Here is a 19,514-nt window from a genome sequence, read left to right as displayed (position 1 = left end):
ATTCTTTTAAGCCACTCAGGGTTACTTAGACAAAAGAAAGGTAAGAGAAAAACCTGTAATTTCATTTTGACAGTTTTTTGTTTGTCAAAATGAGACTTTTAAGCCACTCAAGGTTACTTAGACAAAATGGAATCTATAGTTTACCCAATATACCACCAAATGCTTGACATTTTACTAAGTATGCATAAGTATATAACTGCAAAAGATGGGCTCATCCGGGATTTGTACCAGGGATCTCTCGCACCCTAAGCAAGAATTATACCCCTTGACCAACGAGCCCACTGTGCATGTCTTTTTTATGTATATTAATGAAATTGTAAGTAAACCTGTTTGTATAAATTAGTGAGTATTTTAAAATGCTATTAAATACTATCAGATATTAAGGACTATAAAAGTACATGAAAACATGGGCTCGTCCGGGATTTGAATCCTGGACCTCTCGCACCCAAAGCGAGAATCATACCCCTAGACCAACGAGCCAACTGCATAATGGCTTCTCATTCAGATTTTACCATTTTTAAAGTAAAACTCAAATTATTTAAGAAAAATGCAAAAAGCTGTAGCAAACACACAATTTCATTTAATGAAGATGTAACATTTTAAAAATAACAACTTAAAACAAAAAAATGTGTATGTAGTATTGCGAAAATAATAACTTAAGGTTACTTGTTATCCAAGTATGCATATTTAAAATGTGCAGTGCCAAGATTTAGAGGTCCCAATAGAGTTTGGACCTTTTTGATAGTTGGAACCTAAGACTTGTGACATACTGTGTGCAACTCAAGCATGCAGACCCAGAAGAAAGACAAAATAAACACCTGAAATTTATTGTTGATCTTTTTGTTAGTCATAATTAGACTATTCTTTTAAGCCGCTCAGGGTTACTTAGACAAAAGAAAGGTAAGAGAAAAACCTGTAATTTCATTTTGACAGTTTTTTGTTTGTCAAAATGAGACTTTTAAGCCACTCAAGGTTACTTAGACAAAATGGAATCTATAGTTTACCCAATATACCACCAAATGCTTGACATTTTACTAAGTATGCATAAGTATATACCTGTAAAAAATAGGCTCATCCGGGATTTGAACCCAGGACCTCTCGCACCCAAAGCAAGAATTATACCCCTTGACCAACGAGCCCACTGTGCATGTTTTTTTATGTATATTAATGAAATTCTAAGTAAACCTGTTTGTATACATTAGTGAGTATTTTAAAATGCTATTAAATACTATCAGATATTAAGGACTATAAAAGTACATGAAAACATGGACTCGTCCGGGATTTGAACCCGTGACCTCTCGCACCCAAAGCGAGAATCATATCCCTAGACCAAAGAGCCAACTGCATAATAAACTCTTATTCAGATTTTACCATTTTTGAAGTAAAACTCAAATTATTTAAGAAAAAATGCAAAAAGCTGGAGCAAACACATAATTTCATTTAATGAAGATGTAACATTTTAAAAATAACATAACAACTTAAAACAAAAAAATGTGTATGTAGTATTGCGAAAATAATAACTTAAGGTTACTTGCTATCCAAGTATGCATATTTAAAATGTGCAGTGCCATGATTTAGAGGTCCCAACAGAGTTTGGACTTTTTTGATAGTTGGAACCTAAGACTTGTCACATACTGTTTGCAACTCAAGCATGCAGACCCAGAAGAAAGACAAAATAAACACCTGCAATTTATTGTTGATCTTTTTGTTAGTCATAATGAGACTATTCTTTTAAGCCACTCAGGGTTACTTAGACAAAAGATAGGTAAGAGAAAAACCTGTAATTTCATTTTGACAGTTTTTTGTTTGTCAAAATGAGACTTTTAAGCCACTCAAGGTTACTTAGACAAAATGGAATCTATAGTTTACCCTATATACCACCAAATGCTTGACATTTTACGAAGTTTGCATAAGTATATGCCTGTAAAAGATGGGCTCATCCGGGATTTGTACCAGGGATCTCTCGCACCCTAAGCAAGAATTATACCCCTTGACCAACGAGCCCACTGTGCATGTCTTTTTTATGTATATTAATGAAATTGTAAGTAAACCTGTTTGTATACATTAGTGAGTATTTTAAAATGCTATTAAATACTATCAGATATTAAGGACTATAAAAGTACATGAAACCATGGGCTCGTCCGGGATTTGAACCCTGGACCTCTCGCACCCAAAGCGAGAATCATACCCATAGACCAACGAGCCAACTGCATAATGGCTTCTTATTCAGATTTTACCATTTTTAAAGTAAAACTCAAATTATTTAAGAAAAAATACAAAAAGCTGTAGCAAACACACAATTTCATTTAATGAAGATGTAACATTTTAAAAATAACATAACAACTTAAAACATAAAAATGTGTATGTAGTATTGCGAAAATAATAACTTAAGGTTACTTGCTATCCAAGTATGCATATTTAAAATGTGCAGTGCCAAGATTTAGAGGTCCCAATAGAGTTTGGACTTTTTTGATAGTTGGAACCTAAGACTTGTCACTTACTGTGTGCAACTCAAGCATGCAGACCCAGAAGAAAGACAAAATAAACACCTGCAATTTATTGTTGATCTTTTTGTTAGTCATAATGAGACTATTCTTTTAAGCCACTCAGGGTTACTTAGACAAAAGAAAGGTAAGAGAAAAACCTGTAATTTCATTTTGACAGTGTTTTGTTTGTCAAAATGAGACTTTTAAGCCACTCAAGGTACCTTAGACAAAATGGAATCTATAGTTTACCCAATATACCACCAAATGCTTGACATTTTACTAAGTATGCATAAGTATATACCTGTAAAAGATGGGCTCATCCGGGATTTGTACCAGGGATCTCTCGCACCCTAAGCAAGAATTATACCCCTTGACCAACGAGCCCACTGTGCATGTCTTTTTTATGTATATTAATGAAATTGTAAGTAAACCTGTTTGTATAAATTAGTGAGTATTTTAAAATGCTATTAAATACTATCAGATATTAAGGACTATAAAAGTACATGAAAACATGGGCTCGTCCGGGATTTGAACCCTGGACCTCTCGCACCCAAAGCGAGAATCATACCCCTAGACCAACGAGCCAACTGCATAATGGCTTCTCATTCAGATTTTACCATTTTTAAAGTAAAACTCAAATTATTTAAGAAAAATGCAAAAAGCTGTAGCAAACACACAATTTCATTTAATGAAGATGTAACATTTTAAAAATAACAACTTAAAACAAAAAAATGTGTATGTAGTATTGCGAAAATAATAACTTAAGGTTACTTGTTATCCAAGTATGCATATTTAAAATGTGCAGTGCCAAGATTTAGAGGTCCCAATAGAGTTTGGACTTTTTTGATAGTTGGAACCTAAGACTTGTGACATACTGTGTGCAACTCAAGCATGCAGACCCAGAAGAAAGACAAAATAAACACCTGAAATTTATTGTTGATCTTTTTGTTAGTCATAATTAGACTATTCTTTTAAGCCGCTCAGGGTTACTTAGACAAAAGAAAGGTAAGAGAAAAACCTGTAATTTCATTTTGACAGTTTTTTGTTTGTCAAAATGAGACTTTTAAGCCACTCAAGGTTACTTAGACAAAATGGAATCTATAGTTTACCCAATATACCACCAAATGCTTGACATTTTACTAAGTATGCATAAGTATATACCTGTAAAAAATAGGCTCATCCGGGATTTGAACCCAGGACCTCTCGCACCCAAAGCAAGAATTATACCCCTTGACCAACGAGCCCACTGTGCATGTTTTTTTATGTATATTAATGAAATTCTAAGTAAACCTGTTTGTATACATTAGTGAGTATTTTAAAATGCTATTAAATACTATCAGATATTAAGGACTATAAAAGTACATGAAAACATGGACTCGTCCGGGATTTGAACCCGTGACCTCTCGCACCCAAAGCGAGAATCATATCCCTAGACCAAAGAGCCAACTGCATAATAAACTCTTATTCAGATTTTACCATTTTTGAAGTAAAACTCAAATTATTTAAGAAAAATGCAAAAAGCTGGAGCAAACACATAATTTCATTTAATGAAGATGTAACATTTTAAAAATAACATAACAACTTAAAACAAAAAAATGTGTATGTAGTATTGCGAAAATAATAACTTAAGGTTACTTGCTATCCAAGTATGCATATTTAAAATGTGCAGTGCCAAGATTTAGAGGTCCCAACAGAGTTTGGACTTTTTTGATAGTTGGAACCTAAGACTTGTCACATACTGTTTGCAACTCAAGCATGCAGACCCAGAAGAAAGACAAAATAAACACCTGCAATTTATTGTTGATCTTTTTGTTAGTCATAATGAGACTATTCTTTTAAGCCACTCAGGGTTACTTAGACAAAAGATAGGTAAGAGAAAAACCTGTAATTTCATTTTGACAGTTTTTTGTTTGTCAAAATGAGACTTTTAAGCCACTCAAGGTTACTTAGACAAAATGGAATCTATAGTTTACCCTATATACCACCAAATGCTTGACATTTTACGAAGTTTGCATAAGTATATGCCTGTAAAAGATGGGCTCATCCGGGATTTGTACCAGGGATCTCTCGCACCCTAAGCAAGAATTATACCCCTTGACCAACGAGCCCACTGTGCATGTCTTTTTTATGTATATTAATGAAATTGTAAGTAAACCTGTTTGTATACATTAGTGAGTATTTTAAAATGCTATTAAATACTATCAGATATTAAGGACTATAAAAGTACATGAAACCATGGGCTCGTCCGGGATTTGAACCCTGGACCTCTCGCACCCAAAGCAAGAATCATACCCATAGACCAACGAGCCAACTGCATAATGACTTCTTATTCAGATTTTACCATTTTTAAAGTAAAACTCAAATTATTTAAGAAAAAATACAAAAAGCTGTAGCAAACACACAATTTCATTTAATGAAGATGTAACATTTTAAAAATAACATAACAACTTAAAACATAAAAATGTGTATGTAGTATTGCGAAAATAATAACTTAAGGTTACTTGCTATCCAAGTATGCATATTTAAAATGTGCAGTGCCAAGATTTAGAGGTCCCAATAGAGTTTGGACTTTTTTGATAGTTGGAACCTAAGACTTGTCACTTACTGTGTGCAACTCAAGCATGCAGACCCAGAAGAAAGACAAAATAAACACCTGCAATTTATTGTTGATCTTTTTGTTAGTCATAATGAGACTATTCTTTTAAGCCACTCAGGGTTACTTAGACAAAAGAAAGGTAAGAGAAAAACCTGTAATTTCATTTTGACAGTTTTTTGTTTGTCAAAATGAGACTTTTAAGCCACTCAAGGTTACTTAGACAAAATGGAATCTATAGTTTACCCAATATACCACCAAATGCTTGACATTTTACTAAGTATGCATAAGTATATAACTGCAAAAGATGGGCTCATCCGGGATTTGTACCAGGGATCTCTCGCACCCTAAGCAAGAATTATACCCCTTGACCAACGAGCCCACTGTGCATGTCTTTTTTATGTATATTAATGAAATTGTAAGTAAACCTGTTTGTATAAATTAGTGAGTATTTTAAAATGCTATTAAATACTATCAGATATTAAGGACTATAAAAGTACATGAAAACATGGGCTCGTCCGGGATTTGAACCCTGGACCTCTCGCACCCAAAGCGAGAATCATACCCCTAGACCAACGAGCCAACTGCATAATGGCTTCTCATTCAGATTTTACCATTTTTAAAGTAAAACTCAAATTATTTAAGAAAAATGCAAAAAGCTGTAGCAAACACACAATTTCATTTAATGAAGATGTAACATTTTAAAAATAACAACTTAAAACAAAAAAATGTGTATGTAGTATTGCGAAAATAATAACTTAAGGTTACTTGTTATCCAAGTATGCATATTTAAAATGTGCAGTGCCAAGATTTAGAGGTCCCAATAGAGTTTGGACCTTTTTGATAGTTGGAACCTAAGACTTGTGACATACTGTGTGCAACTCAAGCATGCAGACCCAGAAGAAAGACAAAATAAACACCTGAAATTTATTGTTGATCTTTTTGTTAGTCATAATTAGACTATTCTTTTAAGCCGCTCAGGGTTACTTAGACAAAAGAAAGGTAAGAGAAAAACCTGTAATTTCATTTTGACAGTTTTTTGTTTGTCAAAATGAGACTTTTAAGCCACTCAAGGTTACTTAGACAAAATGGAATCTATAGTTTACCCAATATACCACCAAATGCTTGACATTTTACTAAGTATGCATAAGTATATACCTGTAAAAAATAGGCTCATCCGGGATTTGAACCCAGGACCTCTCGCACCCAAAGCAAGAATTATACCCCTTGACCAACGAGCCCACTGTGCATGTTTTTTTATGTATATTAATGAAATTCTAAGTAAACCTGTTTGTATACATTAGTGAGTATTTTAAAATGCTATTAAATACTATCAGATATTAAGGACTATAAAAGTACATGAAAACATGGACTCGTCCGGGATTTGAACCCGTGACCTCTCGCACCCAAAGCGAGAATCATATCCCTAGACCAAAGAGCCAACTGCATAATAAACTCTTATTCAGATTTTACCATTTTTGAAGTAAAACTCAAATTATTTAAGAAAAAATGCAAAAAGCTGGAGCAAACACATAATTTCATTTAATGAAGATGTAACATTTTAAAAATAACATAACAACTTAAAACAAAAAAATGTGTATGTAGTATTGCGAAAATAATAACTTAAGGTTACTTGCTATCCAAGTATGCATATTTAAAATGTGCAGTGCCATGATTTAGAGGTCCCAACAGAGTTTGGACTTTTTTGATAGTTGGAACCTAAGACTTGTCACATACTGTTTGCAACTCAAGCATGCAGACCCAGAAGAAAGACAAAATAAACACCTGCAATTTATTGTTGATCTTTTTGTTAGTCATAATGAGACTATTCTTTTAAGCCACTCAGGGTTACTTAGACAAAAGATAGGTAAGAGAAAAACCTGTAATTTCATTTTGACAGTTTTTTGTTTGTCAAAATGAGACTTTTAAGCCACTCAAGGTTACTTAGACAAAATGGAATCTATAGTTTACCCTATATACCACCAAATGCTTGACATTTTACGAAGTTTGCATAAGTATATGCCTGTAAAAGATGGGCTCATCCGGGATTTGTACCAGGGATCTCTCGCACCCTAAGCAAGAATTATACCCCTTGACCAACGAGCCCACTGTGCATGTCTTTTTTATGTATATTAATGAAATTGTAAGTAAACCTGTTTGTATACATTAGTGAGTATTTTAAAATGCTATTAAATACTATCAGATATTAAGGACTATAAAAGTACATGAAACCATGGGCTCGTCCGGGATTTGAACCCTGGACCTCTCGCACCCAAAGCGAGAATCATACCCATAGACCAACGAGCCAACTGCATAATGGCTTCTTATTCAGATTTTACCATTTTTAAAGTAAAACTCAAATTATTTAAGAAAAAATACAAAAAGCTGTAGCAAACACACAATTTCATTTAATGAAGATGTAACATTTTAAAAATAACATAACAACTTAAAACATAAAAATGTGTATGTAGTATTGCGAAAATAATAACTTAAGGTTACTTGCTATCCAAGTATGCATATTTAAAATGTGCAGTGCCAAGATTTAGAGGTCCCAATAGAGTTTGGACTTTTTTGATAGTTGGAACCTAAGACTTGTCACTTACTGTGTGCAACTCAAGCATGCAGACCCAGAAGAAAGACAAAATAAACACCTGCAATTTATTGTTGATCTTTTTGTTAGTCATAATGAGACTATTCTTTTAAGCCACTCAGGGTTACTTAGACAAAAGAAAGGTAAGAGAAAAACCTGTAATTTCATTTTGACAGTGTTTTGTTTGTCAAAATGAGACTTTTAAGCCACTCAAGGTACCTTAGACAAAATGGAATCTATAGTTTACCCAATATACCACCAAATGCTTGACATTTTACTAAGTATGCATAAGTATATACCTGTAAAAGATGGGCTCATCCGGGATTTGTACCAGGGATCTCTCGCACCCTAAGCAAGAATTATACCCCTTGACCAACGAGCCCACTGTGCATGTCTTTTTTATGTATATTAATGAAATTGTAAGTAAACCTGTTTGTATAAATTAGTGAGTATTTTAAAATGCTATTAAATACTATCAGATATTAAGGACTATAAAAGTACATGAAAACATGGGCTCGTCCGGGATTTGAACCCTGGACCTCTCGCACCCAAAGCGAGAATCATACCCCTAGACCAACGAGCCAACTGCATAATGGCTTCTCATTCAGATTTTACCATTTTTAAAGTAAAACTCAAATTATTTAAGAAAAATGCAAAAAGCTGTAGCAAACACACAATTTCATTTAATGAAGATGTAACATTTTAAAAATAACAACTTAAAACAAAAAAATGTGTATGTAGTATTGCGAAAATAATAACTTAAGGTTACTTGTTATCCAAGTATGCATATTTAAAATGTGCAGTGCCAAGATTTAGAGGTCCCAATAGAGTTTGGACTTTTTTGATAGTTGGAACCTAAGACTTGTGACATACTGTGTGCAACTCAAGCATGCAGACCCAGAAGAAAGACAAAATAAACACCTGAAATTTATTGTTGATCTTTTTGTTAGTCATAATTAGACTATTCTTTTAAGCCGCTCAGGGTTACTTAGACAAAAGAAAGGTAAGAGAAAAACCTGTAATTTCATTTTGACAGTTTTTTGTTTGTCAAAATGAGACTTTTAAGCCACTCAAGGTTACTTAGACAAAATGGAATCTATAGTTTACCCAATATACCACCAAATGCTTGACATTTTACTAAGTATGCATAAGTATATACCTGTAAAAAATAGGCTCATCCGGGATTTGAACCCAGGACCTCTCGCACCCAAAGCAAGAATTATACCCCTTGACCAACGAGCCCACTGTGCATGTTTTTTTATGTATATTAATGAAATTCTAAGTAAACCTGTTTGTATACATTAGTGAGTATTTTAAAATGCTATTAAATACTATCAGATATTAAGGACTATAAAAGTACATGAAAACATGGACTCGTCCGGGATTTGAACCCGTGACCTCTCGCACCCAAAGCGAGAATCATATCCCTAGACCAAAGAGCCAACTGCATAATAAACTCTTATTCAGATTTTACCATTTTTGAAGTAAAACTCAAATTATTTAAGAAAAATGCAAAAAGCTGGAGCAAACACATAATTTCATTTAATGAAGATGTAACATTTTAAAAATAACATAACAACTTAAAACAAAAAAATGTGTATGTAGTATTGCGAAAATAATAACTTAAGGTTACTTGCTATCCAAGTATGCATATTTAAAATGTGCAGTGCCAAGATTTAGAGGTCCCAACAGAGTTTGGACTTTTTTGATAGTTGGAACCTAAGACTTGTCACATACTGTTTGCAACTCAAGCATGCAGACCCAGAAGAAAGACAAAATAAACACCTGCAATTTATTGTTGATCTTTTTGTTAGTCATAATGAGACTATTCTTTTAAGCCACTCAGGGTTACTTAGACAAAAGATAGGTAAGAGAAAAACCTGTAATTTCATTTTGACAGTTTTTTGTTTGTCAAAATGAGACTTTTAAGCCACTCAAGGTTACTTAGACAAAATGGAATCTATAGTTTACCCTATATACCACCAAATGCTTGACATTTTACGAAGTTTGCATAAGTATATGCCTGTAAAAGATGGGCTCATCCGGGATTTGTACCAGGGATCTCTCGCACCCTAAGCAAGAATTATACCCCTTGACCAACGAGCCCACTGTGCATGTCTTTTTTATGTATATTAATGAAATTGTAAGTAAACCTGTTTGTATACATTAGTGAGTATTTTAAAATGCTATTAAATACTATCAGATATTAAGGACTATAAAAGTACATGAAACCATGGGCTCGTCCGGGATTTGAACCCTGGACCTCTCGCACCCAAAGCAAGAATCATACCCATAGACCAACGAGCCAACTGCATAATGGCTTCTTATTCAGATTTTACCATTTTTAAAGTAAAACTCAAATTATTTAAGAAAAAATACAAAAAGCTGTAGCAAACACACAATTTCATTTAATGAAGATGTAACATTTTAAAAATAACATAACAACTTAAAACATAAAAATGTGTATGTAGTATTGCGAAAATAATAACTTAAGGTTACTTGCTATCCAAGTATGCATATTTAAAATGTGCAGTGCCAAGATTTAGAGGTCCCAATAGAGTTTGGACTTTTTTGATAGTTGGAACCTAAGACTTGTCACTTACTGTGTGCAACTCAAGCATGCAGACCCAGAAGAAAGACAAAATAAACACCTGCAATTTATTGTTGATCTTTTTGTTAGTCATAATGAGACTATTCTTTTAAGCCACTCAGGGTTACTTAGACAAAAGAAAGGTAAGAGAAAAACCTGTAATTTCATTTTGACAGTGTTTTGTTTGTCAAAATGAGACTTTTAAGCCACTCAAGGTACCTTAGACAAAATGGAATCTATAGTTTACCCAATATACCACCAAATGCTTGACATTTTACTAAGTATGCATAAGTATATACCTGTAAAAGATGGGCTCATCCGGGATTTGTACCAGGGATCTCTCGCACCCTAAGCAAGAATTATACCCCTTGACCAACGAGCCCACTGTGCATGTCTTTTTTATGTATATTAATGAAATTGTAAGTAAACCTGTTTGTATAAATTAGTGAGTATTTTAAAATGCTATTAAATACTATCAGATATTAAGGACTATAAAAGTACATGAAAACATGGGCTCGTCCGGGATTTGAACCCTGGACCTCTCGCACCCAAAGCGAGAATCATACCCCTAGACCAACGAGCCAACTGCATAATGGCTTCTCATTCAGATTTTACCATTTTTAAAGTAAAACTCAAATTATTTAAGAAAAATGCAAAAAGCTGTAGCAAACACACAATTTCATTTAATGAAGATGTAACATTTTAAAAATAACAACTTAAAACAAAAAAATGTGTATGTAGTATTGCGAAAATAATAACTTAAGGTTACTTGTTATCCAAGTATGCATATTTAAAATGTGCAGTGCCAAGATTTAGAGGTCCCAATAGAGTTTGGACTTTTTTGATAGTTGGAACCTAAGACTTGTGACATACTGTGTGCAACTCAAGCATGCAGACCCAGAAGAAAGACAAAATAAACACCTGAAATTTATTGTTGATCTTTTTGTTAGTCATAATTAGACTATTCTTTTAAGCCGCTCAGGGTTACTTAGACAAAAGAAAGGTAAGAGAAAAACCTGTAATTTCATTTTGACAGTTTTTTGTTTGTCAAAATGAGACTTTTAAGCCACTCAAGGTTACTTAGACAAAATGGAATCTATAGTTTACCCAATATACCACCAAATGCTTGACATTTTACTAAGTATGCATAAGTATATACCTGTAAAAAATAGGCTCATCCGGGATTTGAACCCAGGACCTCTCGCACCCAAAGCAAGAATTATACCCCTTGACCAACGAGCCCACTGTGCATGTTTTTTTATGTATATTAATGAAATTCTAAGTAAACCTGTTTGTATACATTAGTGAGTATTTTAAAATGCTATTAAATACTATCAGATATTAAGGACTATAAAAGTACATGAAAACATGGACTCGTCCGGGATTTGAACCCGTGACCTCTCGCACCCAAAGCGAGAATCATATCCCTAGACCAAAGAGCCAACTGCATAATAAACTCTTATTCAGATTTTACCATTTTTGAAGTAAAACTCAAATTATTTAAGAAAAATGCAAAAAGCTGGAGCAAACACATAATTTCATTTAATGAAGATGTAACATTTTAAAAATAACATAACAACTTAAAACAAAAAAATGTGTATGTAGTATTGCGAAAATAATAACTTAAGGTTACTTGCTATCCAAGTATGCATATTTAAAATGTGCAGTGCCAAGATTTAGAGGTCCCAACAGAGTTTGGACTTTTTTGATAGTTGGAACCTAAGACTTGTCACATACTGTTTGCAACTCAAGCATGCAGACCCAGTAGAAAGACAAAATAAACACCTGCAATTTATTGTTGATCTTTTTGTTAGTCATAATGAGACTATTCTTTTAAGCCACTCAGGGTTACTTTGACAAAAGATAGGTAAGAGAAAAACCTGTAATTTCATTTTGACAGTTTTTTGTTTGTCAAAATGAGACTTTTAAGCCACTCAAGGTTACTTAGACAAAATGGAATCTATAGTTTACCCAATATACCACCAAATGCTTGACATTTTACGAAGTTTGCATAAGTATATGCCTGTAAAAGATGGGCTCATCCGGGATTTGTACCAGGGATCTCTCGCACCTTAAGCAAGAATTATACCCCTTGACCAACGAGCCCACTGTGCATGTCTTTTTTATGTATATTAATGAAATTGTAAGTAAACCTGTTTGTATACATTAGTTAGTATTTTAAAATGCTATTAAATACTATCAGATATTAAGGACTATAAAAGTACATGAAACCATGGGCTCGTCCGGGATTTGAACCCTGGACCTCTCGCACCCAAAGCGAGAATCATACCCATAGACCAACGAGCCAACTGCGTAATGGCTTCTTATTCAGATTTTACCATTTTTAAAGTAAAACTCAAATTATTTAAGAAAAAATACAAAAAGCTGTAGCAAACACACAATTTCATTTAATGAAGATGTAACATTTTAAAAATAACATAACAACTTAAAACATAAAAATGTGTATGTAGTATTGCGAAAATAATAACTTAAGGTTACTTGCTATCCAAGTATGCATATTTAAAATGTGCAGTGCCAAGATTTAGAGGTCCCAATAGAGTTTGGACTTTTTTGATAGTTGGAACCTAAGACTTGTCACTTACTGTGTGCAACTCAAGCATGCAGACCCAGAAGAAAGACAAAATAAACACCTGCAATTTATTGTTGATCTTTTTGTTAGTCATAATGAGACTATTCTTTTAAGCCACTCAGGGTTACTTAGACAGAAGAAAGGTAAGAGAAAAACCTGTAATTTCATTTTGACAGTGTTTTGTTTGTCAAAATGAGACTTTTAAGCCACTCAAGGTACCTTAGACAAAATAGAATCTATAGTTTACCCAATATACCACCAAATGCTTGACATTTTACTAAGTATGCATAAGTATATACCTGTAAAAGATGGGCTCATCCGGGATTTGTACCAGGGATCTCTCGCACCCTAAGCAAGAATTATACCCCTTGACCAACGAGCCCACTGTGCATGTCTTTTTTATGTATATTAATGAAATTGTAAGTAAACCTGTTTGTATACATTAGTGAGTATTTTAAAATGCTATTAAATACTATCAGATATTAAGGACTATAAAAGTACATGAAAACATGGGCTCGTCCGGGATTTAAACCCGGAACCTCTCGCACCCAAAGCGAGAATCATACCCCTAGACCAACGAGGCAACTGCGTAATGGCTTCTCATTCAGATTTTACCATTTTTAAAGTAAAACTCAAATTATTTAAGAAAAAATGCAAAAAGCTGGAGCAAACACACAATTTCATTTAATGAAGATGTAACATTTTAAAAATAACAACTTAAAACAAAAAAATGTGTATGTAGTATTGCGAAAATAATAACTTAAGGTTACTTGTTATCCAAGTATGCATATTTAAAATGTGCAGTGCCAAGATTTAGAGGTCCCAATAGAGTTTGGACTTTTTTGATAGTTGGAACCTAAGACTTGTCACATACTGTGTGCAACTCAAGCATGCAGACCCAGAAGAAAGACAAAATAAACACCTGCAATTTATTGTTGATCTTTTTGTTAGTCATAATGAGACTATTCTTTTAAGCCACTCAGGGTTACTTAGACAAAAGAAAGGTAAGAGAAAAACCTGTAATTTCATTTTGACAGTTTTTTGTTTGTCAAAATGAGACTTTTAAGCCACTCAAGGTACCTTAGACAAAATGGAATCTATAGTTTACCCAATATACCACCAAATGCTTGACATTTTACTAAGTATGCATAAGTATATACCTGTAAAAGATGGGCTCATCCGGGATTTGTACCAGGGATCTCTCGCACCCTAAGCAAGAATTATACCCCTTGACCAACGAGCCCACTGTGCATGTCTTTTTTATGTATATTAATGAAATTGTAAGTAAACCTGTTTGTATACATTAGTGAGTATTTTAAAATGCTATTAAATACTATCAGATATTAATGACTATAAAAGTACATGAAACCATGGGCTCGTCCAGGATTTGAACCCGGGACTTCTCGCACCCAAAGCGAGAATCATACCCATAGACCAACGAGCCAACTGCATAATGGCTTCTCATTCAGATTTTACCATTTTTAAAGTAAAACTCAAATTATTTAAGAAAAAATGCAAAAAGCTGGAGCAAACACACAATTTCATTTAATAAAGATGTAACATTTTAAAAATAACATAACAACTTAAAACAAAAAATGTGTATGTAGTATTGCGAAAATAATAACTGAAGGTTACTTGTTATCCAAGTATGCATATTTAAAATGTGCTGTGCCAAGATTTAGAGGTCCCAATAGAGTTTGGACTTTTATGATAGTTGGAACCTAAGACTTGTCACATATTGTGTGCAACTCAAGCATGCAGACCCAGAAGAAAGACAAAATAAACACCTGCAATTTATTGTTGATCTTTTTGTTAGTCATAATGAGACTATTCTTTTAAGCCACTCAGGGTTACTTAGACAAAAGAAAGGTAAGAGAAAAACCTGTAATTTCATTTTGACAGTTTTTTGTTTGTCAAAATGAGACTTTTAAGCCACTCAAGGTACCTTAGACAAAATGGAATCTATAGTTTACCCAATATACCACCAAATGCTTGACATTTTACTAAGTATGCATAAGTATATACCTGTAAAAGATGGGCTCATCCGGGATTTGTACCAGGGATCTCTCGCACCCTAAGCAAGAATTATACCCCTTGACCAACGAGCCCACTGTGCATGTCTTTTTTATGTATATTAATGAAATTGTAAGTAAACCTGTTTGTATACATTAGTGAGTATTTTAAAATGCTATTAAATACTATCAGATATTAAGGACTATAAAAGTACATGAAAACATGGGCTCGTCCGGGATTTGAACCCGAGACCTCTCGCACCCAAAGCGAGAATCATACCCCTAGACCAACGAGCCAACTGCGTAATAAACTCTCATTCAGATTTTACCATTTTTAAAGTAAAACTCAAATTATTTAAGAAAAAATGCAAAAAGCTGGAGCAAACACACAATTTCATTTAATGAAGATGTAACATTTTAAACATAACAACTTAAAACAAAAAAATGTGTATGTAGTATTGCGAAAATAATAACTTAAGGTTACTTGCTATCCAAGTATGCATATTTAAAATGTGCAGTGCCAAGATTTAGAGGTCCCAATAGAGTTTGGACTTTTTTGATAGTTGGAACCTAAGACTTGTCACATACTGTTTGCAACTCAAGCATGCAGACCCAGAAGAAAGACAAAATAAACACCTGCAATTTATTGTTGATCTTTTTGTTAGTCATAATGAGACTATTCTTTTAAGCCACTCAGGGTTACTTAGACAAAAGAAAGGTAAGAGAAAAACCTGTAATTTCATTTTGACAGTTTTTTGTTTGTCAAAATGAGACTTTTAAGCCACTCAAGGTTACTTAGACAAAATGGAATCTATAGTTTACCCAATATACCACCAAATGCTTGACATTTTACGAAGTTTGCATAAGTATATGCCTCTAAAAGATGGGCTCATCCGGGATTTGTACCAGGGATCTCTCGCACCCTAAGCAAGAATTATACCCCTTGACCAACGAGCCCACTGTGCATGTCTTTTTTATGTATATTAATGAAATTCTAAGTAAACCTGTTTGTATACATTAGTGAGTATTTTAAAATGCTATTAATAAATACTATCAGATATTAAGGACTATAAAAGTACATGAAAACATGGGCTCGTCCGGGATTTAAACCCGGGACCTCTCGCACCCAAAGCGAGAATCATACCCCTAGACCAACGAGCAAACTGCGTAATGGCTTCTCATTTTTTACCATTTTTAAAGTAAAACTCAAATTATTTAAGAAAAAATGCAAAAAGCTGGAGCAAACACACAATTTCATTTAATGAAGATGTAACATTTTAAAAATAACAACTTAAAACAAAAAAAAGTGTATGTAGTATTGCGAAAATAATAACTTAAGGTTACTTGTTATCCAAGTATGCATATTTAAAATGTGCAGTGCCAAGATTTAGAGGTCCCAATAGAGTTTGGACTTTTTTGATAGTTGGAACCTAAGACTTGTGACATACTGTGTGCAACTCAAGCATGCAGACCCAGAAGAAAGACAAAATAAACACCTGAAATTTATTGTTGATCTTTTTGTTAGTCATAATGAGACTATTCTTTTAAGCCACTCAGGGTTACTTAGACAAAAGAAAGGTAAGAGAAAAACCTGTAATTTCATTTTGACAGTTTTTTGTTTGTCAAAATGAGACTTTTAAGCCACTCAAGGTTACTTAGACAAAATGGAATCTATAGTTTACCCAATATACCACCAAATGCTTGACATTTTACTAAGTATGCATAAGTATATACCTGTAAAAAATAGGCTCATCCGGGATTTGAACCCGGGACCTCTCGCACCCAAAGCAAGAATTATACCCCTTGACCAACGAGCCCACTGTGCATGCTTTTTTTATGTATATTAATGAAATTGTAAGTAAACCTGTTTGTATACATTAGTGAGTATTTTAAAATGCTATTAAATACTATCAGATATTAAGGACTATAAAAGTACATGAAACCATGGGCTCGTCTGGGATTTGAACCCAGGACCTCTCGCACCCAAAGCGAGAATCATACCCATAGACCAACGAGCTAACTGCGTAATGGCTTCTCATTCAGATTTTACCACTTTTAAAGTAAAACTCAAATTATTTAAGAAAAAATGCAAAAAGCTGGAGCAAACACACAATTTCATTTAATGAAGATGTAACATTTTAAACATAACAACTTAAAACAAAAAAATGTGTATGTAGTATTGCAAAAATAATAACTTAAGGTTACTTGTTATCCAAGTATGCATATTTAAAATGTGCAGTGCCAAGATTTAGAGGTGCCAATAAAGTTTGGACTTTTTTGATAGTTGGAACCTAAGACTTGTCACATACTGTGTGCAACTCAAGCATGCAGACCCAGGAGAAAGACAAAATAAACACCTGCAATTTATTGTTGATCTTTTTGTTAGTCATAATGAGACTATTCTTTTAAGCCACTCAGGGTTACTTAGACAAAAGAAAGGTAAGAGAAAAACCTGTAATTTCATTTTGACAGTGTTTTGTTTGTCAAAATGAGACTTTTAAGCCACTCAAGGTACCTTAGACAAAATGGAATCTATAGTTTACCCAATATACCACCAAATGCTTGACATTTTACTAAGTATGCATAAGTATATACCTGTAAAAGATGGGCTCATCCGGGATTTGTACCAGGGATCTCTCGCACCCTAAGCAAGAATTATACCCCTTGACCAACGAGCCCACTGTGCATGTCTTTTTATGTATATTAATGAAATTCTAAGTAAACCTGTTTGTATACATTAGTGAGTATTTTAAAATGCTATTAAATACTATCAGATATTAAGGACTATAAAAGTACATGAAAACATGGACTCGTCCGGGATTTGAACCCGTGACCTCTCGCACCCAAAGCGAGAATCATATCCCTAGACTAACGAGCCAACTGCGTAATAAACTCTTCTTCAGATTTTACCATTTTTGAAGTAAAACTCAAATTATTTAAGAAAAAATGCAAAAAGCTGGAGAAAACACATAATTTCATTTAATGAAGATGTAACATTTTAAAAATAACATAACAACTTAAAACAAAAAAATGTGTATGTAGTATTGCGAAAATAATAACTTAAGGTTACTTGCTATCCAAGTATGCATATTTAAAATGTGCAGTGCCAAGATTTAGAGGTCCCAATAGAGTTTGGACTTTTTTGATAGTTGGAACCTAAGACTTGTCACATACTGTGTGCAACTCAAGCATGCAGACCCAGAAGAAAGACAAAATAAACACCTGCAATTTATTGTTGATCTTTTTGTTAGTCATAATGAGACTATTCTTTTAAGCCACTCAGGGTTACTTAGACAAAAGAAAGGTAAGAGAAAAACCTGTAATTTCATTTTGACAGTTTTTTGTTTGTCAAAATGAGACTTTTAAGCCACTCAAGGTTACTTAGACAAAATGGAATCTATAGTTTACCCAATATACCACCAAATGCTTGACATTTTACGAAGTTTGCATAAGTATATGCCTGTAAAAGATGGGCTCATCCGGGATTTGTACCAGGGATCTCTCGCACCCTAAGCAAGAATTATACCCCTTGACCAACGAGCCCACTGTGCATGTCTTTTTTATGTATATTAATGAAATTGTAAGTAAACCTGTTTGTATACATTAGTGAGTATTTTAAAATGCTATTAAATACTATCAGATATTAAGGACTATAAAAGTACATGAAACCATGGGCTCGTCCGGGATTTGAACCCTGGACCTCTCGCACCCAAAGCGAGAATCATACCCATAGACCAACGAGCCAACTGCATAATGGCTTCTTATTCAGATTTTACCATTTTTAAAGTAAAACTCAAATTATTTAAGAAAAAATGCAAAAAGCTGTAGCAAACACACAATTTCATTTAATGAAGATGTAACATTTTAAAAATAACATAACAACTTAAAACAAAAAAATGTGTATGTAGCATTGCGAAAATAATAACTTAAGGTTACTTGTTATCCAAGTATGCATATTTAAAATGTGCAGTGCCAAGATTTAGAGGTCCCAATAAAGTTTGGACTTTTTTGATTGTTGGAACCTAAGACTTGTCACATACTGTGTGCAACTCAAGCATGCAGACCCAGAAGAAAGACAAAATAAACACCTGCAATTTATTGGTGATCTTTTTGTTAGTCATAATGAGACTATTCTTTTAAGCCACTCAGGGTTACTTAGACAAAAGAAAGGTAAGAGAAAAACCTGTAATTTCATTTTGACAGTGTTTTGTTTGTCAAAATGAGACTTTTAAGCCACTCAAGGTACCTTAGACATAATGGAATCTATAGTTTACCCAATATACCACCAAATGCTTGACATTTTACTAAGTATGCATAAGTATATACCTGTAAAAGATGGGCTCATCCGGGATTTGTACCAGGGATCTCTCGCACCCTAAGCAAGAATTATACCCCTTGACCAACGAGCCCACTGTGCATGTCTTTTTATGTATATTAATGAAATTCTAAGTAAACCTGTTTGTATACATTAGTGAGTATTTTAAAATGCTATTAAATACTATCAGATATTAAGGACTATAAAAGTACATGAAAACATGGACTCGTCCGGGATTTGAACCCGTGACCTCTCGCACCCAAAGCGAGAATCATATCCCTAGACCAACGAGCCAACTGCATAATAAACTCTTATTCAGATTTTACCATTTTTGAAGT

At 33.7% G+C, this 19,514-nt stretch overlaps 12 non-coding genes across 12 annotated transcripts; all 12 read right to left on the bottom strand.

Annotated features, from left to right (window-relative positions):
- Window positions 1–408: 408 nt before the first annotated feature.
- On the bottom strand, window positions 409–480 carry TRNAP-UGG (transfer RNA proline (anticodon UGG)). The gene has a single exon. It is a non-coding gene; the product is annotated as a tRNA-Pro (tRNA).
- A 1,653-nt stretch (window positions 481–2,133) lies between these two features.
- On the bottom strand, window positions 2,134–2,205 carry TRNAP-UGG (transfer RNA proline (anticodon UGG)). Its single transcript has one exon. It is a non-coding gene; the product is annotated as a tRNA-Pro (tRNA).
- A 794-nt stretch (window positions 2,206–2,999) lies between these two features.
- Window positions 3,000–3,071, bottom strand: TRNAP-UGG (transfer RNA proline (anticodon UGG)). The gene has a single exon. It is a non-coding gene; the product is annotated as a tRNA-Pro (tRNA).
- Window positions 3,072–5,589: 2,518 nt separating this feature from the next.
- TRNAP-UGG (transfer RNA proline (anticodon UGG)) lies at window positions 5,590–5,661 on the bottom strand. Its single transcript has one exon. It is a non-coding gene; the product is annotated as a tRNA-Pro (tRNA).
- A 1,653-nt stretch (window positions 5,662–7,314) lies between these two features.
- On the bottom strand, window positions 7,315–7,386 carry TRNAP-UGG (transfer RNA proline (anticodon UGG)). The gene has a single exon. It is a non-coding gene; the product is annotated as a tRNA-Pro (tRNA).
- Window positions 7,387–8,180: 794 nt separating this feature from the next.
- On the bottom strand, window positions 8,181–8,252 carry TRNAP-UGG (transfer RNA proline (anticodon UGG)). The gene has a single exon. It is a non-coding gene; the product is annotated as a tRNA-Pro (tRNA).
- Window positions 8,253–10,770: 2,518 nt separating this feature from the next.
- On the bottom strand, window positions 10,771–10,842 carry TRNAP-UGG (transfer RNA proline (anticodon UGG)). Its single transcript has one exon. It is a non-coding gene; the product is annotated as a tRNA-Pro (tRNA).
- A 1,652-nt stretch (window positions 10,843–12,494) lies between these two features.
- Window positions 12,495–12,566, bottom strand: TRNAP-UGG (transfer RNA proline (anticodon UGG)). The gene has a single exon. It is a non-coding gene; the product is annotated as a tRNA-Pro (tRNA).
- A 2,520-nt stretch (window positions 12,567–15,086) lies between these two features.
- On the bottom strand, window positions 15,087–15,158 carry TRNAP-UGG (transfer RNA proline (anticodon UGG)). Its single transcript has one exon. It is a non-coding gene; the product is annotated as a tRNA-Pro (tRNA).
- Window positions 15,159–15,948: 790 nt separating this feature from the next.
- Window positions 15,949–16,022, bottom strand: TRNAP-UGG (transfer RNA proline (anticodon UGG)). Its single transcript has one exon. It is a non-coding gene; the product is annotated as a tRNA-Pro (tRNA).
- Window positions 16,023–16,807: 785 nt separating this feature from the next.
- Window positions 16,808–16,879, bottom strand: TRNAP-UGG (transfer RNA proline (anticodon UGG)). The gene has a single exon. It is a non-coding gene; the product is annotated as a tRNA-Pro (tRNA).
- A 1,654-nt stretch (window positions 16,880–18,533) lies between these two features.
- TRNAP-UGG (transfer RNA proline (anticodon UGG)) lies at window positions 18,534–18,605 on the bottom strand. The gene has a single exon. It is a non-coding gene; the product is annotated as a tRNA-Pro (tRNA).
- Window positions 18,606–19,514: the final 909 nt, after the last annotated feature.

The sequence above is a fragment of the Pseudophryne corroboree genome, chromosome 3, assembly GCF_028390025.1.
Source record: "Pseudophryne corroboree isolate aPseCor3 chromosome 3, aPseCor3.hap2, whole genome shotgun sequence".
Taxonomy (NCBI): domain Eukaryota; kingdom Metazoa; phylum Chordata; class Amphibia; order Anura; family Myobatrachidae; genus Pseudophryne; species Pseudophryne corroboree.
Note: the sequence above shows the minus strand (reverse complement) of the source record. Positions and strands in the feature narration are given on the sequence as shown.